General features: G+C 52.0%; 1 protein-coding gene and 1 non-coding gene across 2 annotated transcripts in view; one reads left to right on the top strand and one right to left on the bottom strand.

Moving 5' to 3' along the window:
- LOC127054300 (zinc finger protein 707-like) overlaps positions 1-24,747 on the top strand; it is a 1,187,881-nt gene that overhangs the window by 768,860 nt on the left and 394,274 nt on the right. The gene's annotated exons all lie outside the window — the stretch shown is intronic.
- TRNAF-GAA (transfer RNA phenylalanine (anticodon GAA)) lies at positions 7,361-7,433 on the bottom strand. The gene has a single exon. It is a non-coding gene; the product is annotated as a tRNA-Phe (tRNA).

Here is a 24,747-nt window from a genome sequence, read left to right as displayed (position 1 = left end):
CTCTGTAGCTCCCACTGTGGGAGGTTCACCGAAAAATGTGGGGCTGAAATAGTGCTTGGGCAGTGATCCCCACCAGTGACCTGGGCCATCCTTCGGGCTCTCTGGGCTCATCTTCATCCTCCCGTCCTCAGTCTCTACCCTGACTGGCTGAGCAGGGGGTTATTGACAGGGAGGAGACTCAGGTCCTTGTTGTTCTCTTTTAAGACCAAGGAAATAAGTCAGAATCAGTTCTATGTTTGGTGAATTTTGCTGCTTCTCTGCATTAATGGTCTCTGAGCAGTTCATGATTCTCTCTAACATTGCAGTTCTCCTCAAATACTTGCTGAATAATTACTGTCACTATTGTTGGTCTGGAGCTCATCTGAGACCACTTTATTCAGGTCATTCAGTGTCTGAAATTCAAGATCGGATGGTTATTTTGAAAATTAGGGCTCTTGTGTCCTATTCCCAACTCTGCCACCGACTGCCTGTGTGACCTAAGACAAGTCAATTCTCCTTTCTCATCCTGAACTTCTCCCTCTTTCAAGTAGGGATAATAATGATCCGCTCCTAACTACCTCATGGTGCGTGGAGGCAGGGCTGGTTCTAGGTCTTTTGCTGCCAAAAGCAAAAAAAAATTTTGGCTGCCCCCACCCCATCCCTGCCCCCCCCCACTCCCCTGCTGCCCAAGCCCTGGGCTTTCCCTCCCCACCTGAACCCCCTCACACTCCAGCTCTGGGCCTCCCCCCAACCGCATCCCCCTCTTGTCCCAGCCCTGGGCTCTCCCCCCACACACACCCCGTGCTGCCCCAGCTCTGGGCTCTCCTCTCCTCCCCTCCAGTGCTCCCCCACCCACCCACACTCCTGCCGCCTCAGCCCTGGGCTCTGCCCCCACCACCCGCACCTCATGCCGCCCCAGCCCAGCCTGACTGGCTGTGTGACCTGAGACAAGTCAATTCTCTTTCTCAGCCTGAGCTTCTCCATCTTTCAAGTAGGGATAGTAATGATCTGCTCCTACCTACCTCACGGTGGGTGGAGAATGGGGATCCACTGGAGAGTGTCACTAGGAATAGTGCATAATATAAGGTGTCCTATCACATTTACTCAGAGCAGATTAACACGTAATAGAATAGCTGAAATAGTCTATTTGATTTGTATGTTTTTATTTTGAAATTGTTAAAAGCAGCAACGACGTAGCTCAGACCGAAGCATCTTATCTAATGTTTGAGATCTAAGTGTCTCCTCTTTGTGTGCGAGGAGACAATTTAACACACTGTGACAAACAGGAGATGCTTTTGCTTTGCAACAAAATACTTTTGCAAAGAACTTTCATCCCACTTGTTATGATTTTGAGAAACAAACTGATTTAGTCTGAATGGGATTTTCTGACAGAAATGTTTTCAATGAAATTTCCTCACCACCTCGATTCCTGGGCTCTATCCCTACCTCTAAGGAGGAGAGGGAGGGTTTGTCTGTTAGAACAGGAGTCAGGACCGCTGGCTTCTCTTTCTGGCTCTGCCACCACCTTTCTGTGTATGCCCTTGGGTAGGTCACGTCCCTTCTCTGTACCTCAGGTTCCTCCCCGTCTGTCCAATGGGAACAGGGACAGTTCTCGAACTCTGGGCAGTTGTGAGCCTGAGTGAGATAAGGGGTGTTAAAGCCCTCTATGATGGAGAAAGGGGAGTTTTACAGTGTTTAGCACCAAGGAATTCTAAAGTTTGCTAAAATGTCTAGTCTGTGGAAACAAGAAATGGTCGGGCCCTAACTTTTTAAAAGCCCATTCAGGGATGTGAGTCCCTGTCTTTTCGGTACCTGGGGTTCTTTGCCAGCAGGAGAGAAGAGGTTCCTGCCTCCGATTTTGTGGCCTAAACAAACCCGGTGTTGTGGCCCAGTTCTCGTCTGAGATCCCTGAAAAAGAACATCTTCCCAACCATGATCAAGACAGGACCTATCATGCTAGTTACATTTTAATAAGACCAAAGCCTCCTCAAACCCGGTGTCACAATCACTGGAATGATTTTACCTTGATATTTTACCGGCCGCAGACACAAAGCGAGTCAAATTACAGTTTCTCTTCAGCGTCAGTGCACACACAAGAATCCGGAGGCTTTTCATTCCTTAGGTTCTGCTGCCATTTCATTTCTGTCCTCTTCCAAGATTTATCATTGTGCAAAGCAATATTTGGCCTTGGGAGTGTCCCCTCTGGTCCTGCCTGCTGCCTATGGGAAATTAAAAGGGCCCAGAGATCCCGGCCGCCACCACCACCACCAGCACAAGGGGGTTAAGGCAGTTTCCTGCTCACCCTCGCTCCGTGTGGCACGCCACCCCCAGAAGCAGCTGGCACGTCACTGTAGCCCATGAGATGTGTGTGGGGGGTCTCCCCGAGTGCCAACTCTGCCTACTGTTGCAATGGGAACTGTGGGGTGGAGTCTGCTGGCAGTGGTGTACAGAGACACTCCCAGCCCTCCTGGTTAGAGGCTGCTTCCAGAGAGGGGTGCACATTGCTTTTGGGAAATGCTTGAGGTAAATGCTGCACCCCTCACACCCTGCTCCAACTCAAACCCCATATCCGCACCCAAACTCCCTCCAAGACGCTGCCCACCACATCCACTCCTGCACCCCAACCCTCTGACTGAGCCCAGACCCTGCACTCAAAGTCTTTCCCGGAGCCCAACACCTCCCTCCCACACCCAAACTCCCTCCCAGAGCCTCACACAGGTGTGGGGTGGGGCAGGACTTGGTCCCATTCTGGGAACCACCAAAAATTATACAAACCTGCCAGCTCTGTCCAGCCCAACCTTCTGCTGATGCACCTCAGCCCACACCCGTGCAGGGTTTGAAGCTTTCATTGCTTAAATTCCAGGACACTGAGGGATTTCAGCTCCCCTTTGCCCAGAGGGAAACCACCCCACTCCCAGCCAGGTTCTTGTCCACGGGTTCACTGTAGGGGGGCTGGGTCCCTCTGGGTCTTTTCTCTCTCTAGGACAGGCCAGGGTGCAATAACTGGGGCATCTGAGCACCCAGGACCTTCTGTGGGGCTGCCATTCCCCTTCCCCTTCTGTGGTCCCATTTGTCACTGACTCCAGCCTTTTTTCTATCCATCGTCAGCACCATCTCAAGCCAGCTGCACCCGCCTCAAAAAGTCAGTGTCCCCTGGTGGGTGTAAATCACTGACCTCTCTCCTTTCTGAGCACTGACAGCCCCTCTGTTTCCTTGCCTCTCGGGCTGTGCAGATGGGACCTTTCCCTCCAGTGCTGGAGGATTCGCCCTTCTCATCTACCATTGTCCCAAGCAGCACAGCGGGTGGGAATCTTAAACATACCGAGGTGACTTAGGAGCAGAAACTCCCCCAGGACCTTCCATGCAATTGTCCCTTGCCCCTCAGTGAGCAGGATTGAAGCTCGGGCAAGGAGCCTTGTGGGCCACATCCCCTCTGGACACGAGCAAAGCAGCAGGATGAAAAAGGAATCTGGAGATGTGGGGGATTGAACGCAGGGCCTCATACATGCAAAGCATATGCTCTACTACTGAGCTACAACCCCACCTTAGTCTGTTTCTTGCTCTGAGGGCCAAACCTGCTGTCCTGGAGGTTGGTGGTTCATGGGGAACACTTTGCGGCAGGGCCGGATTCTGTACAGCAGAGGAGGAGAGAGAGTGCATGCCCTGGACCCAGGGTGCGGCGATACAAGACTCAGCCTTCATACTGCATTGGCTGGGTGCAGGGGTGAGAGTAACTTACAGGACTTACCGGTACTGCGGGAGTCCTGAGGGGGCGTGGCCTCATCCAGAAGAGGCATGGCATCTCAAGAGTTAAAGGCCCTGGGGCACCAGCTGTGGCTGGGAGACCTAGAGCCTTTAAATCAACCAGAGGATCCTAGCTGAAGAGGGGGCTGGGAGCCCGCCGTGGCTCATGGGGCAAATTAAAGGGCCTAGGCCTCCAGCCACCAGGAGAACCCCAAGCTTTGCGGGACTGGGGCAGGGATTTAAAGGGCCCAGAGCTCCTGCCGCTGAGGGGAGCCCCGAGCCCTTTAAATCCCGGTCCCAGCCCGGTCACCAGAGCCGCGGCCACGATTCAAAGCACTCTGGGCTGCCTGCAGCAGCATGGAGCTCTCAGCCCTTTAAATCTCAGCTGCAGCTGGGATTTAAAGGGCTCTAGGCTGCCCGCAGCCGCGGGGAGCTCTGAGCCCTTTCAATCCCGGTCGCAGCCTGGCCGCCAGAGCCCTGGCCGTGGGCAGTCCAGAGCCCTTTCAATGCCCGCCATGGATGCCAGTGTGGTCCAACACGGCGTACTGGCTCTTGCCAGTACACCATACCAGACTGGACTGGCTTACTTTCAGCTCTGGGTGGGTGGGTGGTGCTGCAATCCCCTGCTAGAAAGTAATGTTGGTGGGGGACTCTGTGAGCAGCTCAACACCCAACCCTGGTGGCAGACGCAGTGTGGGGGACTCCTGGTGTTTCTAGGATCCATTATTTCCACCTGCCTGTAAAATCCGGTTTTCCCCAGCACATTCACTGCAGTGCAATTGGGTCAGTGTTTCCATGGCTGCACAACAAAGAATAGCTCCGAGTTTCCTCTCTGTCTGCAGCAGGATTAGCCTGTGTCGGTGGTTAATGAGGTGGATCTTGTAGTTTGTTATTCATTCCCCACCTTGAAAATTCAGACAGTCCCTTTCCTACTCAAATCCCCAGCACCTCAGTGACCCTGGTAGCAGAGGTTGGGTTTTCCCTGAGGGCCTGAGATTTTCAGGGGTCTTTTTCCCTCCACTAACTCTAAATCCCCCACTCTAGCAGGAACTTAGCAAGTCAGACCTCGGTCAATGGCAGGACTGGGCTTAGAAAAAGAGATTTGTTTTTCCTCCCCGTCATGAGAAAGAAAGTAAGAGCTGGCAGCTCTGGTGCAGAAAACCACTTTTTCCTCTGGCTGTGGAGGTTCCAACCAGGTGCAGAGGACTGGTGTCTCCTGAAGGGAGGGGGGGGTACAATGTCAAGGTTCAGCCCCATCCCCTTGCAATCAACAGCCCCCTCAGCTGTGAACAGTGCAGAGAGAGGAAGCAGCAAAGACAGCCCCTCTCCATTCACCCCTGCAGCAGCTGCTTTGCAGGGAGGGGGCTTGGCAGCACCACATAATGCAGCAGGGGATAGCTAACCCAGGTAGGGCACATGACCCCACACACGCTCCCTGCAAGTGTTGCTTCTGAAATTAGGAACACTGGTGAGTTCAGGGCACAGCTGCACACCCAGAAGAAAGCCAAGCACAACACACCCAGGGTGAAGGGGGTGCTAACGCCTGGCATTAAACCAGAAACCTTTAGATCTTCAATCCGATGCACTCCCAGCTGAGCTACTTTGGCAAGGACCAGGCCCACCAGGAAGGCTTAATACACGAGCCACAGCACATGCTGGGAAGATTTAAATCTGGATGTCACAACGCAGGAGCCAAGCAGTGGACTTGACCTGGAGGGGCAGGCTGGGGTTTCCTGTATCCCATTCACTCAAGCCAGCACCTGCCCCCTCACAAACTGTCACTGGCACCCCCAGGTCGGCAAGAAAGGAGCAGCGGTTCTCACTGGAACAACTCCTCTCGCAGGCTTCTCCCAAGCCTTAAACAGAAAACCATCTTGCCAGAAAGCAGCCTACTCGTGTCATAGTATAATTCCCAAATCTGGACCTTAGCATCCAGGATATGGGTACTAGCATAATGTCCTCTAAGCGTAATTACCAGCTTAGTTTCTGTAGCGCTGCCACCAATCAGGAATTTCTAGGGCTGGATACCCTCTGGTCCCCCCAAAACCTTCCCAGGGGACCCCACGACCCAGATTCCTTGAGTCTCACAACAAAAGGAAATAAACCATTCCCTCCCACCTCTTTACCTCCTCCCAGATCTTTCCTGCCTGGGTACACTAGGAGATACCGTGATTCAATTCCTTGAAACACAACACAGAGAGATCAAGTTTCTCTCTCCCCTTCTCTCAGAGGCAATACAGATTCAAGTTCCGTGAATCTAACACAAAGAGGAAATTTACCTTTCCCTCCCTGCTTCCCCCTCACCCAGAGGCAGTACAGATTCAAGCTGTGTGAATCTAACACAAAGAGGAAATTTATCCTTCCCTTCTCCCCACCAATTCCCTGGAATATACAGACTCAATTCCCTAGAGCCTCAACTGGGAAAAAAAAAATCAAACAGGTCTTAAAAAGCAAAACTTTTAATAAAAAAGAAAGAAAAAAAGTAAAAGGTTTATCTCTGCATTTTAGATGGTAAAAAGTTACAGGGTCTTTCAACTTATAAACAATAGAAAGAAACTTTCTCCAGCGGAAACACAATTTAAGCTATTCCAGCAAGTACACATATGCAAATGGAAAAAAAACAAATTAAAAGACTATGGCCGCCTTTTCTTACTTACAATTCTGAATAGATAAGAGACTGTAGCAGGGAGATTGGCAGAAACCTGGTTGCACCTCTAGCCCCGTCCAGGACCCAAAGAGAACAAAGCCAAACCCAAAACCCACAAACAAAGGCTTCCCTCCACACGAGATTTGAAAGTATCTTGTCTTCTGATTGGTCCTCTGGTCAGGTGTTTGGGTCCCTGTTTGTTAACCCTTTACAGGTAAAAGAGACATTAACCCTTAACTTGTTTTCCTTCCACCCAGAACCCCACATCTTTTCCTGGGCTGCAAGTAGCCACCCCTGGGATGCCAAGAGGTAGAAACAAGATTCTACCTCCCAGCAGCCAAGTGCACTTCCATGGGTTCGACTGGCCTAATTCCTCCAGCTTCCCCAGGCTGACGCCAAGGTATTTTCTCCACTGATATCACCACCCTGTATCGTGCGGGGGTTGGGGTTATCCCAGGGACAGGCCAGTGGCAGAAGGAGAAGGCCTTGCTGGACAGCAAGGGGAGCTGGGAAAAGGAAGCCACTACGTTTCTGCCTGGTTTTCAGGCTTAAGCCCTTTTGCAGATTAGGCAAATGTGAGAACCACCATGCTACAGAAACTCCATCATAGTGCGCTGCCCTGTCCTGCCCCGCCCTCAAATTCCCTGCACTTTGGTGGTGCTCATCCTGGCACACACTGAGGGGAGAACCTGGAGAAAATGGCGGCAGCTCTTCGATGGGTCAGCTGGCAGAGCAGAGGACTGGAGCTGGCACTCAGCAAGTTGTCCTTACATCGCCCGTGTGACTCCAGCTTGAGGGGGAGCTGCTTTTTCTTCCCCTTTCTGAGAAAGAGCAAGAGAAGAAAGAAAGTTCAGGAGGGCTAACTGGCTGCAGAAGCCAATGCTGCCTTTTCCTGCTGTACAGCCTGAAAGAAAGAACATGCATTAGGTAAAGGGACTGCTGTGTTGCCAGGAAACAGCCCACAGCTGCACCGAGAAAGATTGAATAGGCTGCTAAAGCCTGGAATTGAACCACAGATCTTTAGAGCTTCAGTCTAAAGCTCTCCCAACTGAGCTACTTCAGCACCTGTAGGGATCTCTTTTGGGCTGCTGCTTCTCACCTTGAAGCTTTTTTTCAACAAACCAGCTCTCCAGTCACCACTGACCAATGTAGTAAGGACAGCGCTTGCTATTTTAGCACTCACAAATGTCATCAACTAGTCTCTGGATCTATTGAATGCTGCACTTCAGTTCATGGGGGAAAGGCGAGAGACACAACCTTTGAACAAAAGGCCTGGGGTTAACATCCTAATGCTGTCTCCTACTGTAACACTATTTAATACTGGCCAACCCTGTGCTGGTGACAGTTCCATTTCTAGGTGTTTGTACATTTCAGTTACAGTGAAAATTAAAAAGTTTCCATATGCTTAGAGGAAATGAATTTGTTTTATTTTCTTATATATGGCATGAATAAATACAGATTTACACATCCTAGCATGAAAATGTATTGTCTAATATGATCGAGAAAATCATGCGTCCAGATTGTGCATTGAAATCATGACATGAGCTACAAATGCAATAAAAAATAAGGTATTCAATGGTTTAACATATGGAGCAGGGGTAGGCGGCACCGAAGACACTTCTTGCCTTGAGTAGGGAGTAGCTCAGACCTCCAAAGGGCCTGGCCAGGAGCAGGACATTGGCACAGCAAGGGAGGGGTGTGGCAGTGACATCATAAAGGCTTTTTACAGGACCTCAGACTATTGGTCCAAGGCGGTGGGGAGATGGTGACCTCACAGAGAGATGCTGACATCAGCCAGGCAGGACGGGGCAAGGGGCCAGGGAATTCTCAGAGACCCCTGTGGCTTTGCTTCGCTTCAGTAAGTCTCCTTATCCAGGTCTCTCTTTGAGGACTGAGAGAGTATTCGGGTTCACGGACGTGAGAGCCAGGAGGAACCTCTTTCAAGTTTTCTCCTTCCCTTTTAGTGATTTTACTAGAAAACAGCCATCCCTGTTTAGAAGGTAAGAGCCTTCTCGAGGGAAGGGGTGTCATGGGGGTGTCAGAGTTCAGATGCCAATGCCCCGCCGCCCCCACTGTAAGGAAGCTCCTGCCACCTGCTCTATGTTTGCAGGGTGGGAGTGAGCAGCATCCATGGCAGAGATTTGCTCCTGGCTGCCGGAGCAGAGCAGCAGGCTCAGCTGTCAGAACTTCCTGGAGCTATGAAAGGGGAGGGCCCCATGGCTCTGTAGCAGAATGCAGGGCAGGTGAGTTCACAGATGGCATTGTGGGATACTGCTGGAGGCCAGTTATGGTTATATAATGAACGGTAGCATCTAAACTGGCACTCTGTCACTTTAAGTTTGCTGCAAAAAGCTCTAGGCCTCTCGTCGAGGTGGTTTTATTTTGTCACCAAAACAGGGTAGTTTTGTGGCCAGACGTGGCATTGCAGTGTGTGCACCAGCCAAAAGCTGGTGACCGAGGGAGCGTTGTGTGTTTTTAACGCACCTCAGCAATGTGATGATGCTAAAATAACTTTGTAGTGCAGACCTGGCCAAAGATTCACACACACACGCACAGCTTGCAAGGAAAACCTCATCTGCTCCTCTGCTTTGCAGAATCCAAACACAAGCAAAGCTTGTCAGGGCCTGGTGGAGATGTCAGTGAGTCAGGTGTGGTCAGCCAGTGGGTTTTAGCTACCCGCAGGCACCATGGCTCAGCTGGTTAAAACACTTACCTTATAATCAGGGGATCCTGGGTTCAACTCTAAGTGGTGTCTGGGGGGTTAGCTTTTGGGGCACCTGGTGTTGGCTATTGTCAGAAGACAAGATTCAGAGCTAGATGGGCCTTTGGTCTAGCCCAGTGTGGTTTTTCTTATGGTTTAAATTATGCTCACAGCCACTGATAATAGACTTACTGAAAGTTTGGGAGTTAGGAGCTGATAGTTTAGTGGTCCAGTCCCCTTGCAGATGACCTCTTCCCTCTGGGACAGGGGCAGATCTGAGCTCTCACACCAAATGCTCAATGTGGCTGCCAGAATCTGTGGGCAGCTCGTTTAGTTTGCATCGAGGGTTGAGTCCTGCTTTATGCCCAGTGTCTGAGAATGAAAATCCTAAATCGCCCTTTGAAATAACAAATGCAGCAGGACATGTCATTGTCCCTGTCCCAAAGCAGACAGACCAGTGGAGAAATGCCATTGAGTCCATGGTAATACTCCACTGCCATTTTACCTTTTTGGCTTGCTAAACTCCCTCCCAACCTTGTGGGGTCCCAGACCCCGGTATTGAGCCTGAGCCGAGACGTCTACACTGCAAATTTACCACCCCACGGCCGAAGCCCCAGGAACCTGAGCTGGCATGGGGCAGCTCTGTGTGTTTCATTACACTGTGGACATAGCCTAGCATTACGTCTACACAGCCATTAACACACCCAAGTCACTATTCTCAAACCCTGGGTCAGCTGATTCAGGCTTGTGGGGCTTGTGTTGCAGGGTAATAAAATTACAGTGTAGACACTTGCACTTGAGCCCAGCCTCTGAGACCCCACGAGGGGTGAGGGTCTCCAAGCCTGGGCTCCAGTCTGAGCCCAAATGTCTGCACTACAGCTTTTAGCCTAACAACCAGAGCCCCAGGAGCCCAAATCAGATCATCCAGGCCAGCCGGGCCACAGGGATTTTATCTCAGTATAGCTGCACTCTCAGGGTATGTCTACATTGCAATGCAAGCCCAGGGTTAGCAGAAGTCATGTCAGCAGCCCCAACACATAAACCTAAACCACGAGGAAAAGATCCACCCACAAATAAGCTGTTGTCCTTAGTCAGTGCAAGCCCAGAGGTGCCTCTGTAGAGTTCATCTGCCATCCTGGGTGGAAAAGGGGGAAAATAAGAAGGCACCATACTCGCTATGTAGTCTAGGGACTCACTCGCCCCTCCACAGCCACCCTGTCCTAAAGTTGGTCTAATACCTAAATTTTACTATGAGGACTCAGACCCCAGCCCACTTGGCTTTGGAACCAATGTCCCCTGCCTAGCGAGTGCTATTGAATTGAGGGTGAGTCCCTCCATCGGGGTCTACCAAGCACAGTTCTGCTGCCCTCGATTCACACAAAAAGGACAACAACCCTTTATTTCTCCTGTCCCAATAACAAGGAGACTGGGAATCCAACACCAGCCAAAAGTGATCATTTTGGCAAGCAACCCAACATATTTCCAACATACTATAAAATCCACATGAAGACTCATACACGAAACCTTGCAAGAAAATCTTCCTGAGGGGGTCTGAAGCACCTGCTGCTGCAGGGAAGGAAGGAGCTGTGGGCTGGGACTGAGGAGCACTGGGAATAGGAGGGGGCTGTGGGTTGGGATTGAGAGGCACTGGGAATAGGAGGGGGCTGTGGATTGGGGCAGAGGAGAAGGGTGAAAAGGAGCAAGCTCTGGTTGGGAGTGAGGAGCAGTGAGCATAGGAGGGACTGAGGGTTGGGTCTGAGGGGCATTGGGAATAGAGGGGACATGGGTTTAGGCTGAAGAGTATCCTCATTTGGGGATCCAGCAGGATGGGGAAGGCAGCAGGCGATTCTAATTCCTTAGGGTTATTCTGTGTGTATGTGTGCAGGGGAGGAACATGCTATATGCTCAGAGGCCTTTATTCCTCCAGGCTGTGAGGACAGGGGGGATGTCAGGAAGTTGCCCCTTCAATCCCCACCGCCACAAAAGCCCTTCTTAGGAAGGGAAAATCCTGAAGAGAAAAAACAAGATAAAATACGACTCCAGAAAGACAGATTTTTAAAGATACAGTGATCAGTTCATCACCTGACTAGGGACTTGAATTCTGGACCCTCAGATTATCAGTCTGCTGTGCTACCAACTGAACTAGCCAGGCTCACCAAGTAAAAGTGTAAGTTGGTGCAGAAGAGAAACTAGTCAAGAAAACAAGAGCAGGAAACAATAGGGGAAACCTGCTGCTCTCTCTGGCGTGGTCAACACTATGACTTTATATCCAATTTAGCAGCATTAAATCGCATTAACCCTGCACCCGTCCACACAACGAAGCCCTTTATATCAGTATAACGGGCTCTTAATACCGGTAACTGTACTCTTCCCTGATGATGACTAGTGCTGAAATCGGTATAGCTATGTCGGATTAGGGTTAATGTGGCTGCAATTTGATGGTATTGGTCTCCGGGCACTATCCCACAGTGCACCATTGTGACCACTCTGGACAGCAATCTGAACTTGGATGCACTGGCCAGGTATACAGAAAAAGCCCTGCGAACTTTTTGAATTTTGAATTTCATTTCCTGTTTGCCCAGCGTGGAGTGCTGATCAGTACAGGTGACCATACAGTCCTAGAATCAAAACAGAGCTCCAGCATGGACCGTACGGGAGATACTGAAGCTGATCTCTGTATGGGGAGATGAATCTGTTCTATCAGAACTCCGTTCCAAAAGACGAAATGCCAAAACATTTGAAAAAAATCTCCAAGGCTATGATGGACAGAGGCCACAACAGGGATTCAATGCAGTGCTGAAACTTAAGGAACTGAGACAAGGGTGCCAGAAAGCCAAAGAATAAAATGAATGCTCACGGAGGGAGGGGCGACTGACGACTGTAGCTATCCCACAGTTCCCGCACTCTCGGAAAACCATTTGAATTCTTGGCTGAGCTCCCAAAGCCTGAAGGGTCAAAAACATTGTCGTGGGCGGTTCAGGGTATATGTCGTTGCCTCCCTCCACTCGTGAAAGGAAAGAGAAAAAAAATCCTTTCTTGCCTTTTTCCAATGTCACCGTATGTCTACTGGATGCTGCTGGCAGACATGGTGCTACAGCGCTACACAGCAGCATCCCCTTCCCTTCCCTTCCCTTGCAGATGGCAGACAGTACGGTAGGACTGGTATCTGTCATTGTCATCCCATGAGTGCTTCTGGCTGGCCACAGTGAGGTCGGCCAGAAGTGCCTGGGCAAAAATGGGAATGACTCCCAGCTCATTCTCTTCTTTAAGCTTTGTCTAATGGACATTCAGTCCTGCCTGGACTATCCTAGCAGCTATAGGCTGCGCTCCCCTCCCCCCTTTGATCTCTGCTTGCAGAAGCAATAAAGTCAGTGTTGTTTGAAATTCCTGCATTCTTTATTACTTCATCACACAAATGGGAGGATAACTGCCACGGTAGCCCAGGAGGGGTAGGGGAGGAAGGGAAGCAATGAGTGAGGCTAGAATGACATGCAGCTCATACTTTCTGCCATATTCCTTCCTAGACAGTCTCTTCCCATTCTGTATGTGTGAAACTGATTGTTCCTTCCTAAGTGGAGCACTTTGCATTTGTCTTTATTGAACTTCATCCGGTTCACCTCAGGCCATTTCTCCAATTTGTCTAGATCATTTTGAATTTTGACCCTGCCCTCCAAAGCAGTTGCAATCCCTCCTAGTTTGGTATCATCCGCAGACTTAATAAGCATACTTTCTATGCCAATATCTAAGTCGTTGATGAAGATATTGAACAGAGCTGGTCGCAAAACAGACCCCTGCGGAACCCCACTTGTTATACCTTTCCAGTAGGACTGGGAGCCATTAATAACTACTCTCTGAGTACAGTTATCCAGCCAGTTATGCACCCACCTTATAGTAGCCCATCTAAATCGTATTTGCCTAGTTTATTGATAAGGATATCATGTGAGACCGTATCAAATGCCTTACTAAGTCTAGGTATACCACATCCACCGCTCCTCCCTTAGCCACAAGACTTGTTGTCCTATCAAAGAAAGCAGTCAGATTGGTTTTACATGATTTGTTCTTTACAAATCCATGCTGGCTATTCCCTATCACCTTACCACCTTCCAAGTGTTTGCAGATGATTTCTTTAATTACTTGCTCCATTATCTTCTCTGGCATAGAAGTTAAACTAACTGGTCTGTAGTTTCCTGGGTTGTTTTTATTTCCCTTTTTATAGATGGGCAATATATTTGCCCTTTTCCAGTCTTCTGGAATCTCTCCCGTCTCCCATGATTTCCCAAAGATAATAGCTAGAGGCTCAGATACCTCCTCTATTAACTCCTTGAGGATTCTAGGATGCATTTCATCAGGCCCTGGTGACTTGCAGGCATCTAACTTTTCTAAGTGATTTTTAACTTGCTCTTTCTTTATTTTATCTTCTAAAATTACCCCCTTCCCATAAGCATTCACTTTGTTAGACATTTGCTCAGACTTCTCAGTGAATACCAAAACAAAGAAGTCATTAAGCATCTCTGCCATTTCCAAGTCTCCCGTTACTGTCTCTCCCTCCTCACTGAGCAGTGGGCCTACCCTGTCCTTGGTCTTCCTCTTGCTTCTAATGTATTGATAAAAAGCCTTCTTGTTTCCCTTTATTCCGATAGCTAGTTTCAGGTCATTTTATGCCTTTGCCTTTCTAATCTTGCCCCTGCATTCCTGTGTTATTTGCCTATATTCATCCTTTGTAATCTGACCTAGATTCCATTTTTTATATGACTCCTTTTTATTTTGTAGGTCATGCAAGATCTCGTGGTTAAGCCAAGGTGCTCTTTTGCCACATTTTCTATCTTTCCTACCCATAGGAATAGCTTGCTTTTGGGCCCTTAAGATTAAGGTCTATTAATCTTTTAACTAACGCTCTCTCTCTTTTCTTTTCTAATAAATTTTAGCTTAGTTAATAAGAATTGGCTATAGCTTGTATTTTGGGTGAGATGTAAGTTGACCGTTGAGTCTTACCCACATGCTCAGGGTTTAGCTGATCGCCATATTTGGGGTCAGGAAGGAATTTTCCTCCGGGGCAGATTGGCAGAGCCCTAGAGGTGTTTCACCTTCCCCTGCAGCGTGGGGCATGGGTCAATTGCTGGCGGATTCTCTGCAGCTTGAGGTCTTCAAACCACAATATGAAGACTTCAATAACTCAGACACAGGTTAGGGGTTTGTTATAGAAGTGAATGGGTAGGGTTATGTGGCCTGCTTTGTGCAGGGGATCGGACTAGATGATCACATTGGTCCCTTCTGACCCTAGAATCTATGAATCTATTAATCTAAGTTATAATTGAACCTGGGTATGTGGCTGATCCTTTGGGATCAGAAGAATCTTTTCTTTTATATGATGAAGTAAGATTTTCAGGAATCATCATCATATATGACAGGTGTGTCTGGATGGAGGCCTGAGGTTGCGTACGTTAAGGGAACTGCGTGGTTTAAACTTCTAAGTAACCAGCGAGGTACTACAGAAGCTGTTTTGTGCTGACTTGGTAAATCTAAGTATTGAAATAACCACCAGCGTTTGGGATTTGTCTGGCCTGTTTTGTTTGCAGTTCACCCTGATTGAGTGACCTCAGCTAGCTCCCACGGGCAGCACAGTCACACCTACATCCTGGTTGTAGGGGTCCGGGGGATCTTAGGGGCCTTGGGGTGCACAGAGGCATCCTAGGAGTCTTAGGGGATTTGTGGGGGCCCAAGATACCTATGTCCAGGCTGTAGGGTTACCAGGCGGTCTTAGGAGTTCGGGTGGGCACAGATACGTATGTCCAGGCTGTATCGGTCACAGGGGGGATTAGAGGTTTTATGAGGAGCACAGATATCTACGTCCAGATTGTAGATGTCCCAGGGGGCTATTAGGGGGGTTGTGGGAGTGCAAATACCTATGTCCAGGCTGTAGGGGTTCCTGGGGGGTTAGGGGGTTTCTGAGGGGCACATATATCTACGTGCACACTGGAGTGTCCCAGGGGGCTTATGGAGTCTATATGGGGTACAGATACCAATGTCCTGGCTGTATAGGTCCCTGGGGGGCTTAGGGGGGTTGTGGGAGGCACAGATACCTAAGTTCAGGCTGGAGGGGTCTCCAGAGGGCTTAGGTGATTGTTGGGGGGCACAGATACCTATATCCAGGCTGCAGGGGTCCCGAAGGCGCTTTGGGTCTGTCACAGACTGTGGGAGAGTCTGGTCCTGCACCCCTCTTCCTGGGACTCACAGTGACTCCCAGCCAGCCAGTAAAACAGAAGGTGTATTGGACAACAGGAGCGAAGGATACAGCAGAGTTTAGAGGCACAAGCAGGACCCCGCAATAAAGTCCTTCTGGGAGTTCAGGAAACTTAGTTTCCAGTTTGGGATTCCCTGAATTCCAACCATCCAGACGAAAAGCGAAACTGAACTAACCCAACTCCCTCCAGCCAGCCCCTTCCTGTGTCCAGCTTCCCGGGCAAAGGTGCTGACCCCCTCTCCCCTGCCTAGCCCAGGTTACAGGCTGAGCACGTGTCCGGTCCTAATATCACCCTCTGCTCTCCCATCCCCCACACAGACAGTCCCCACTCCATCACAGTAATGCCCAGTGCATTTCCCGCATGGAGCAAGAGTGGCACCGTGTGGTCACGCAGGGTAATGCACAGAGCATTTCTGTCATAGAGAAACAGTGGCACCGTGTGGCCACCCACGGTAATGCCCAGAGCATCACACGTACGTACAGGCTGTAGAGCTCCCTGGGGGGCACTGGGGTCGTGGGGGGCACAGATAGCTACGTCCATTCTGGAGGCATTCCGGTGGGGATTAGGGGCTTCATGGAGGACACAAATCTCTACTTCCGGGCTGGAGAGGTCCCTGGATGGCTTAGGGGGTTGTGGTGAGCACAGATACATACATCCAGGCTGTAGTGGTCCCTGAGGGTTTAGGGAGTTGATGAGGGGCACAGAAACCTATGTATGGTCTGGATGGGTCACTGGGGGACTTAAGGGGTTGTGGTTATGCAGATACCTACATCCCGGTTGGAGGGGGCCCTGGGGAGCTTATGGGGTTTGTGTGTCATACACACCCTACAACCAGGCTGGTGGGGGCTCTATGGGTCTTAGGAGGCTTGTGGGGGGCAGAGATACCTATGTCCAGGATGCAGAAGTCCTGGGGAGGGCTTAGGGGATTCCTGGAGGTCACAAATATCTACATCCATGCTGGAGGAGTTCTGGCAGTATTAGGGAGTTGTGGTGGGGGGCACAGATACCTATTTCGAGGCTGTAGGGGTCCCAGGGATGCTTTGGGGCATTTTGGAGTACAGATACCAATGTCCATGCTGTAGGTGTCGCTGGGAGGATCAGTGGGTTCATGAGGGTGCACAGATACCTACGTCCAGGCTATAGGGATCCTGGGGGGTGGTCTTAGGGGGTTGTGGAGGGCACAGATACCTTCATCCAGGCAAGAGGGGTCCTGGGGGCCTTAGGGGGTTCGTGTTGGGCACAAATACCTGCGTCTAGTCTGGAGGGGTTCCGGAGGACTTAGGGGGGTTGTGGGGAGCTCAGATAACTGTCGAGGCTGGAGGGGTCCCATCATGGCCTAGGGGGTCTGTGGGGGGCACAGATACCTGCATCTAGGCTGGAGGGGTTTTGAGGGTCTTAGGAGGGTTGTGGGGGCAGATACCTATGCCACGCTGGAAGGGTCCCGTTGTGGCTTAGGGGATTCGTGGGGTCAGAGATACCTATGTCTAGGCTGGAGGGATCCTGGGGGGGATTAGGTGTGTTGAGGGGGGAACAGATACCTACATCCCAATTGTAGGGTGCCCTTGATAGCTTAGGAGGTTTGTGGGGGTCACAGATACAAACATCCATGCTTTATGGGTCCCAAGGGTCTTTGTGGGGTTCTGGGGGTCACAGATACCTACCTACAGGCTGGAGGAGTCCTGTGGGTCTTAGGGGGTGTGTGCGGCATACAGATGCCTACATCTGGGTTTATGGGTTCCCTGGGGTCTTAGATGTTTGCAGGGAGCACAGATACCTTTTTCCAGGCTAGATGGGTCCCTGTGGGATCAGGGGGTTGTGGGGGGGGGGCACAGATACCTATGTAAGCAGAAGCAGGATGAACTCTACCCTGAAATCTGGTGGTGAATTATGGCAAGTGTGGAAACAAATTTCAGGGACTGATCGTGTTTGCATAGGCACACCCACCCCGCCTGACACAGCCACGGCTGCCTGGGATGGTTGCTTTGGCAGCTGTGGTATCCCCAGTTTATTTGGGGTGTTGTTGGGGTGTGAGATGTGGAGTGTTGTCACCCTGATTGTGTGGATGAGGAACTGTGAAACTGCTTTGAGACAGGGATTCTCACCATCAATTGAGTGGCACTCGCTAGGCAAGGGAGTGGGCTCCTTCGGTGAACCAGAAACACCGTTTGCACATTCTTTTTTTTTAGCAATTGAATAACAGAATTGATTTTTGATTCTTCTAAGAATTGAAGTTGTAATTTTTTGAGCTGAAATTGCTAAATAGCTGTGCTAGTTAGTGGGGGAGTCTGAAACTATATTGCAGAGCAGAACAGCTGATGGAGAAGAGTAGTTTGTTGGATGGTTGGAGTGGCCTATGGAGTGAGGTGAGCTGAGCAGTTCTTGGGGACAGCTGGAACAGATCACAGGTTGGTTGGTAGAGCAGAGCAGCTGGTGGACTGAGCTCAGCAGTTCGTGGGGAAGGTGGAAGCAGAAGCCCATGGATAGGCAGGGCAGTCGGTAGTGGACCATGTAAGGTGCCCCTCTCTACCCAGGCTGGCAGGAGGAAAAAGCCTGCAGATAGACACTTGAACTCTAGTGCTGCGGGACTGTGGGTGATTTTGGGGTTGCTGGACTCTTGAAACATTTGAGGCATTGGACTTTGGAGTCTTGGGGATATTTGAGGATTGATAGACTCAAGATCCCAGGGAAAAGGACATGGCCTAGTTGAGGTGTTTTCCAAATTTAATGCTATGTTGTTTATCTTACGTTATTAAACATTTCCTGCTACATCCAGACTCTGTGCTTGCGAGAGGGAAAGTATTGCCTCTTTGAGGCACCTAGGGGTGCGTATGTAAAATTTTCCCATGTCACTGGTTGGGGGCTGAAGCTGGTTTTCATTACATTGTAGGGAAGGGACCCCTATGTATTGAACCCAGTCCTTGCTGCTATCAGTTCAGCCTGGCAGAAGGATTCCACTTACGTCCAGGCTGGAGGGGTCCCTGGGGGGCTTAGGGGGCTCGTGGGGGCACACATACCTAGGTCCATGCTGTGGGGGTCCCTGGGGGGCTTAGGGGTTTGGTAGGGGCCACAGATACCTACATCCAGGCTGCAGGGGTCCCGGAGTGGCTTAGGGGGTGTAACGGAGTGTGGTGACATCCGGCCTGGCACAACTCTTCCTGGGACACACAGTGACTCAGCCAGCCAGTAAAACAGAAGGTTTTTTTGGCCAGCAGGAGCGAAGGATACAGCGGAGCTTTTGGGCACAACCAGGACTCCTCAATCGAGTACTTCTGGGGGTTCAGGACGCTTAGTTCCCAGTTTGGGATTCCCTGAATTCCAACTACCCAGCTCCAAACCAAAACTGAACTAACTCCATCCAGCCGGCCCCTTCCTGTGTCCAGTTTCCCGGGCAAAGGTGCTGACTTGGTGAGGGGCACAGGTACCTATGTATGTCCTGGAGGGGTTTCTGGGGGTCTTTGTGGTATTGTAGGGGACACAGATACCTACATCCAGGCTAGAGGGATTCTGGGGGGGGGGCTTAGGGCATCGGGGGGCACAGATACCTACATCCAGGCTGGAGGGGTCCCTAGGGGCTTAGGGGGTCTGTGGGGGGCACAGCTATGCACGTCCAGGCTGGAGAGGTTCCGGGGAGGATTAGAGGGTTTTGTGGATGGCAGAGATACCTATCTCCAGGCTCTAGAGGTCCCTAGGGGTGCTTAGAGTTTTTTTCGGAAGCACAGACATCTATGTCCAGGTTGAAGTGGTTCCTGTGGGGTTTAGGAGGTTCCTGGGGGGCACAGATACTTAGGTCCATGTTGTAGGGGTCACCAGGTGGATTAGCGGTTTTCTGGGGGGCACAGATACATACATCTAGGCTGTAGGGATCCCTGGGAGGCTAGGGGGTTTGTGGGGGACAGAGATATCTACATGCTGGCAATAGGGCTTCCAGGGGGAATTAGTGTGTTGGGGGTGCACAGATACCTAGGTCCACGCTGGAGGGTTTTCGGGCAGGGGGCTTAGGCAGTTTGTGAGGGGCACAGATACCTGCATCCAGGCTGGAGGGGTGCCTGCGGGGCTAAGGTGGTTTCTGGTGGGCACAGATACCTACCTCCAGGCTGGAAGGGTTCCTCAGCACTTAGGGGTTGTGGGGGACACAGATACCTAAGTCCAGGCTGGAGAGGTATGGGGGGGATTATGGGGTTCGGGGGGGCACAGATACTTATCTCTAGGCTGTAGGGGTCCCTGGTGGGCTTAGAGGGTTTTCGGGGGCCCCAGATACCTAAGTCCATGCTGTAGGCGTCCCTACAGGTGCTTATGGGTTCGTGGGGTGCACAGAAACTTATGTCCAGGCTGGAGTGGTCCCGGGGGGGTTGGGGTTTCGTGGGGGGCACAGATACGAACCTCCAGGCTGTAGGAGTCCCAGGGGGGCCGTGGGGGTACAGAGACCTACATATAGGCTGGAGGGGTCCTGGGGGGTATAGGGGGTTTGTGGGGGGCACAGATATCTAGGTCCAGGCTGTCGGTGTCCCGGGGAGATTAGGTGGTTCACTGGGGGCTCAGATACATCCAGGCTGGATGTGTCCCGAGGAGCTTAGGGGGTTCGTGGGGTGCTCAGACGCCTGTGTCCAGGCTGTAGGGATCCCTGGGGGCTTAGGGGGTTCGTGGGGGTCACAGATAGGTACATCCAGGCTGAAGGGGTCGCTAGGGCATTTAGGGGGGTTGTGGGAGCACAGATATCTAAGTCCAGGATAAAGGGGTAATGGTGGTGCTTAGGGGATCAGGGCAGACACAGATATCTACCTCCAGGGTCTAGGGGTCCCCAGGAGATTGGGGGTTGAGGGGGTAACAGATACCTACGTCCTAGCTGGAGGGGTCCTGGGTGGTTTAGGAGGTTCGTTGGAGTCACAGATACCTACGTCAAGGCTGTAGGGGTTCCTGGGGCGTTAGGGGGCTTCTGGGGGTCACAGATACCTACGTGCAGACTGGAGGGGTCCTGGAAGGCTTAGGAGATTTATGGGGGGCACAGATACCAACTTCCTGGCTGTAAAGGTCCCTGGGGGGCTTTCCCGGTTCGTGGGGGGCACAGATACCTACATCCAGGCTGTAAGGGTTCCCATGGGGATTAGGGGGTTTATGGGGGGCACAGATACCAACGTCCTGGCTGTAGATGTTCCTGGGGTGCATAGAGGGGCTGTGGTTGTACATAACCCTACATCCAGGCTGTCGGGAACCCGTGGGGGACTAGGGGGTTCGTGGGGAGCTCAGATACCTACGATCAGCTATTTGCTGGGCAGGCTCCGCTCAACTGCTCTCCTCTCACTGCTCCTGCGGGGGCTGAGTGATTCCCCCCCCCCAAACAGCCTCAGGGTTCGGGGAGGGAGGTTAGGGGGAGGAGAAGTGATACAATACGGTAATAACAGTAATAATGATAATTACTGCAGCCAGGAGAGGTGAGGCATTTTAGAACTCGTTACTCAATAAACTGAATTTAAGCATAAGACAGAAATAAAATGATGAAATGCACAGACCAGTTAAAAAGCTCCCGAGACGGGAACTTCAGCCCCACATCTTCTGCCAGGGTCCCGGGCTTCTCCTCCCTGCTCCAGGGTGGCTCCTCTCCCCCTTCATCCCCCCCAGTGCAGCTCCTGCTGGGGTCTGGGCTTCTCCCGCCCCCCTCCCCGCCTCCCAACCCTGTATGGCTTCTCCTTCCCTGCCCCAGCTTGGCGCTTCTCCCCCTTCCTCCCCCCACTGCAGCTCCTGCAGGGGACCGGGGCTTCTCCTCCCCACCGCCCCCTCCCCAGCGTGGCTCCAGCTCAGTCCTGGGCTTCTCCCCGACTCCAGCTCGGCTCCTCTCCCCTCGCCCGCCACCTGTCAGTATCTGGAGCTTCCCCTCCCCCCAACCTACCACGGTCCCCTGCCCCAGCGTAGCCGGGCTCCCTGGGGCACCCGATGCTGCTGCGGCCGGAGCCGAGCCTGGCGGGCGGGGAGCAGTGATTCACACGGACGCCATGGCAGAGCCATCACCCCGAGAGGTGTGGAGCAGCCCCAGGAAAGCTGGGCAGGCTGTGCTGCTGCTGGCTCTGCACCCCCGCCCACCCCGACCCCTGAGGCTGTTTGGGGGGGGGACTCAGCCCCCGCAGGAGCAGGGAGGGGGGAGCAATTGAGCAGAGCCTGCCCAGCAAACAGCTGATCGCAGCTGTGCGCAGGCTGCCCCCAGGGAAAAGCTCAGCTGGACATAGGTATCTGTGCCCCCAAGAACCGCTAAGCCCTCCAGGGACCCCTCCAGTACTGACATAGGTATCTGTGCCCCCCAGAACCCTTAAGCCCCCCAGGGACCTGTACAGCCTGGAAATTGTCACCTGTGCACCCCATAAACCTCCTAATTCCCCTGGGACCCGTCTAGTCTGCACGGACGTATCTGTGACCTCCAGAAATCCCCTAAGCCCCCCAAGACCCCTCCAGCCTGGAAGCAGGTATCTGTGCCCCTCACAAACTGCCTAAGCCCCACCCTGGGAACCCTCCAGCCTGGACCTAGGTATCTGTGCCCCCTCAACACACTAATTCCCCCTGGAAGCCCTATTGCCTGCACATAGATATCTCTGCCCCCCACAAACCCCCTAATCCTCCCAGGGACCCCTCCAGCTAAGACGTATGTATCTGTGCCCCCCAGAAAACCCCTAATCCACCCGGGGACCCATACTGCATGGACCTAGGTATCTGTGCCCACAGGAATCCCCTAACCCCCCCCCCAGGAACCACTCCAACCTGGACATAGATATCTGTGCCTCCCAAAAGAACCCTAAGCCCCCCAGACACCCCTAGAGCCTGGAGATAGGTAGCTCTGCCGTCTGCAAAACCCCCTAATCCTCCCCGGAACCTCTCCAGCCTGGATGTACATATATGTGCCCCCCTCACACCTCCTAAACCCCCCGGGACCCTTCCAGCCTGGATGTAGGTATCTGTACGCCCTTGATGCCCTAAGCCCCCCCCAGAATCCCTATAGCCTGGACGTAGGTATCTGTGTCCCCTACAATACCACTAAGCCCTCCTAGGGACCCCTCCAGGCCTTACGTTGGTATCTGTGCCCCTCACCAAGTCCCTAAACCCCAAGGGATCACTGCGCTCACCACAACCCCCTAAGCCGTCCAGGGACCCCTCCAGCCCAGACGTAGGTATTGGTGTCCTCCACGAAGCCCCTAATCCCCACCAGGAGCTCTACAGCCTGGACACAAGTACGTATGCCCCCCACACACCGCCTAACTCCCCCAGGGTCCCGACCATCCTGCTTGTAGACATCTGTGACCCTACAAACCCCCTTAAGCCCCCCCGGAATGCCTTCAGCCTGGACTTAGCTATCTGTACCTCGCATGACCCCTAAGCCCCCCAGGGATCTCTACAGTAGGTGTGATGCTCTGTGCATTACCCTGCGAGGCCACACAGTGTCACTGTTGCTCCATGTGGGAAATGCTCAGGGCATTACTGTGATGGAGAAGGGACCGTCTGTGTGGGGGATGGGACAGCAGGGGGTGACTTTAGGTGAGGGACAGGACCTAAGCCTGTAACTCAAGCTAGGCAGGAGGGAAGGGGTCAGCACCTTTGCCCGGGAAGCTGGACAAAGGAAGGTGCCGGCTGGAGGGAGTTAGTTCAGTTTTGGTTTGGAGCTGGATTGTTGGAATTCAGGGAATCCCAAACTGGGAACTAAGCTTCCTGAACCCCCAGAAGGACTCGACTGAGGGGTCCTGGTTGTGCCCAAAAGCTCTGCTGTATCCTTCGTTCCTGTTGGCCAACAAAACCTTCTATTTTACTGGCTAGCTGAGTCACTGTGTGTCCCAGGAAGAGGGGTGCAGGGCCGGATTCCACTAAACTCTGTGACACCCCCTAAGCCCCTCTGGGACCCCTTCAGCCTGGACCTAAATATCTGTTCCCCCCACAAACCCCCTAAGCCCCCCAAGGACCCCTACAGCCTGGACCTAGGTATCTGTTCCCCCCACGGACCCCCTAAGCCCCCCAGGGACCCCTACAGCCTTGATGTAGGTGGACCTTTCTGCCAGGCTGAACTGAGAGCAGCAAGGACTGGGTTCAATACATAGGTGTCCCTTCCCTACAACGGAATGCAAACCAGCTCGAGCCCCCACCCAGTGACAGGGGAAAATTTTACATACGCACCCCTAGGTGCCTCATAGAGGCAATACTTCCCCTCTCGCAAGCACAGAGTCTGGGTGTAGCAGTAAATGTTTAATAACGTGAGATAAACAACATAGCATTAAATTTGGAAAACACCTCAACTAGGCCGTGTCCTTTTCCCTGGGCTCATGAGTCCAGCACTCCCCAAATCACCCCAAGGCTCCAAAGTCCAATATCTCCAATGTTTCAAGAGTCCAGCAACCCCAAAATCACCCACAGTCCCACAGCCCCAGAGTTCAAGAGTCTATCTGCAGAGTTTCCCCCACTGCTAGCCTGAGTAAAAGGAGGCACCTTACGTGGTCCACTGCCGACTGCTCTGCCTCTCCATGGGACTCTGCTTCCGCCTTCCCCACAAACTGCTCAGCTCGGTCCACTAGCTGCTTTGCCAGACAACCTCTGAACTGCTCCAACTTTCCCCAAAAACTGCTAGGCTCACCTCACTCCATGGACCACTCTCACAAATAGCCCCTTTCAGCCAACTGCTCTGCTGTACAGCTTCAGAGTCCCTCACTAACTAGCACAACTTTTCACTAATTTCAGCTCAAGAACCTAAAACTTCAATTCTTAAAAGAATCAAAAATCAGCTCTACTATTCACCTGTTAAATGAGAAAAAGGGGCAATTGGTGTTTCTGGCTCACCCAAGGAGCCCACTCCCTTGTCTAACGAGTGCCACTCAATTGATGGTGAGAATCCCTGTCTCAAAGCAGTTTCACAGTTCCTCATCCACACAATCAGGTTGACGACATTCCACATCTCACGCCCCAGCAACAAATAAACTGGGGATACCACAGCTGCCAAAGCAACCATCCCAGGCTGCCGTGCAGTGTGAGGCAGGGTGGGTGTGCCTATCCAAACACGATCAATCCCTGAAATTCTTTTCCAGACTCGTCATAATTCACCACCAGATCTCAGGGTAGAGTTCATCCTGCTTCTGCTTACATAGGTATCTGTGCCCCCTACAACCCCCTAATCCCACCAGGACCCATCTAGCCCAGATAAAGATATCTATGCTCCCCACAAACCTCTAAGCCCCCCAGGGAACCCACAAGCCCAGATGTAGGCATTTGTATGCCCCAAAACCCCCCTAAGACCCACAGGACCCCTCCAGCCTGTAGGGAGGCATCTGTGACCCCCAGAACCCCACAAAGACCCTCGGGACCCCTACAGCATGGATGTTTGTATCTGTGACCCCCACAAACCACCTAAACTCCCCAGGACCCCCTACAATCGGGACGTAGGTCTCTGTTCCCCCCCAACACACTAATCCCCC

Source organism: Gopherus flavomarginatus, chromosome 6, assembly GCF_025201925.1.
Source record: "Gopherus flavomarginatus isolate rGopFla2 chromosome 6, rGopFla2.mat.asm, whole genome shotgun sequence".
NCBI classification, from domain to species: domain Eukaryota; kingdom Metazoa; phylum Chordata; order Testudines; family Testudinidae; genus Gopherus; species Gopherus flavomarginatus.
This window is presented reverse-complemented; position numbering and strand designations above follow the sequence as displayed.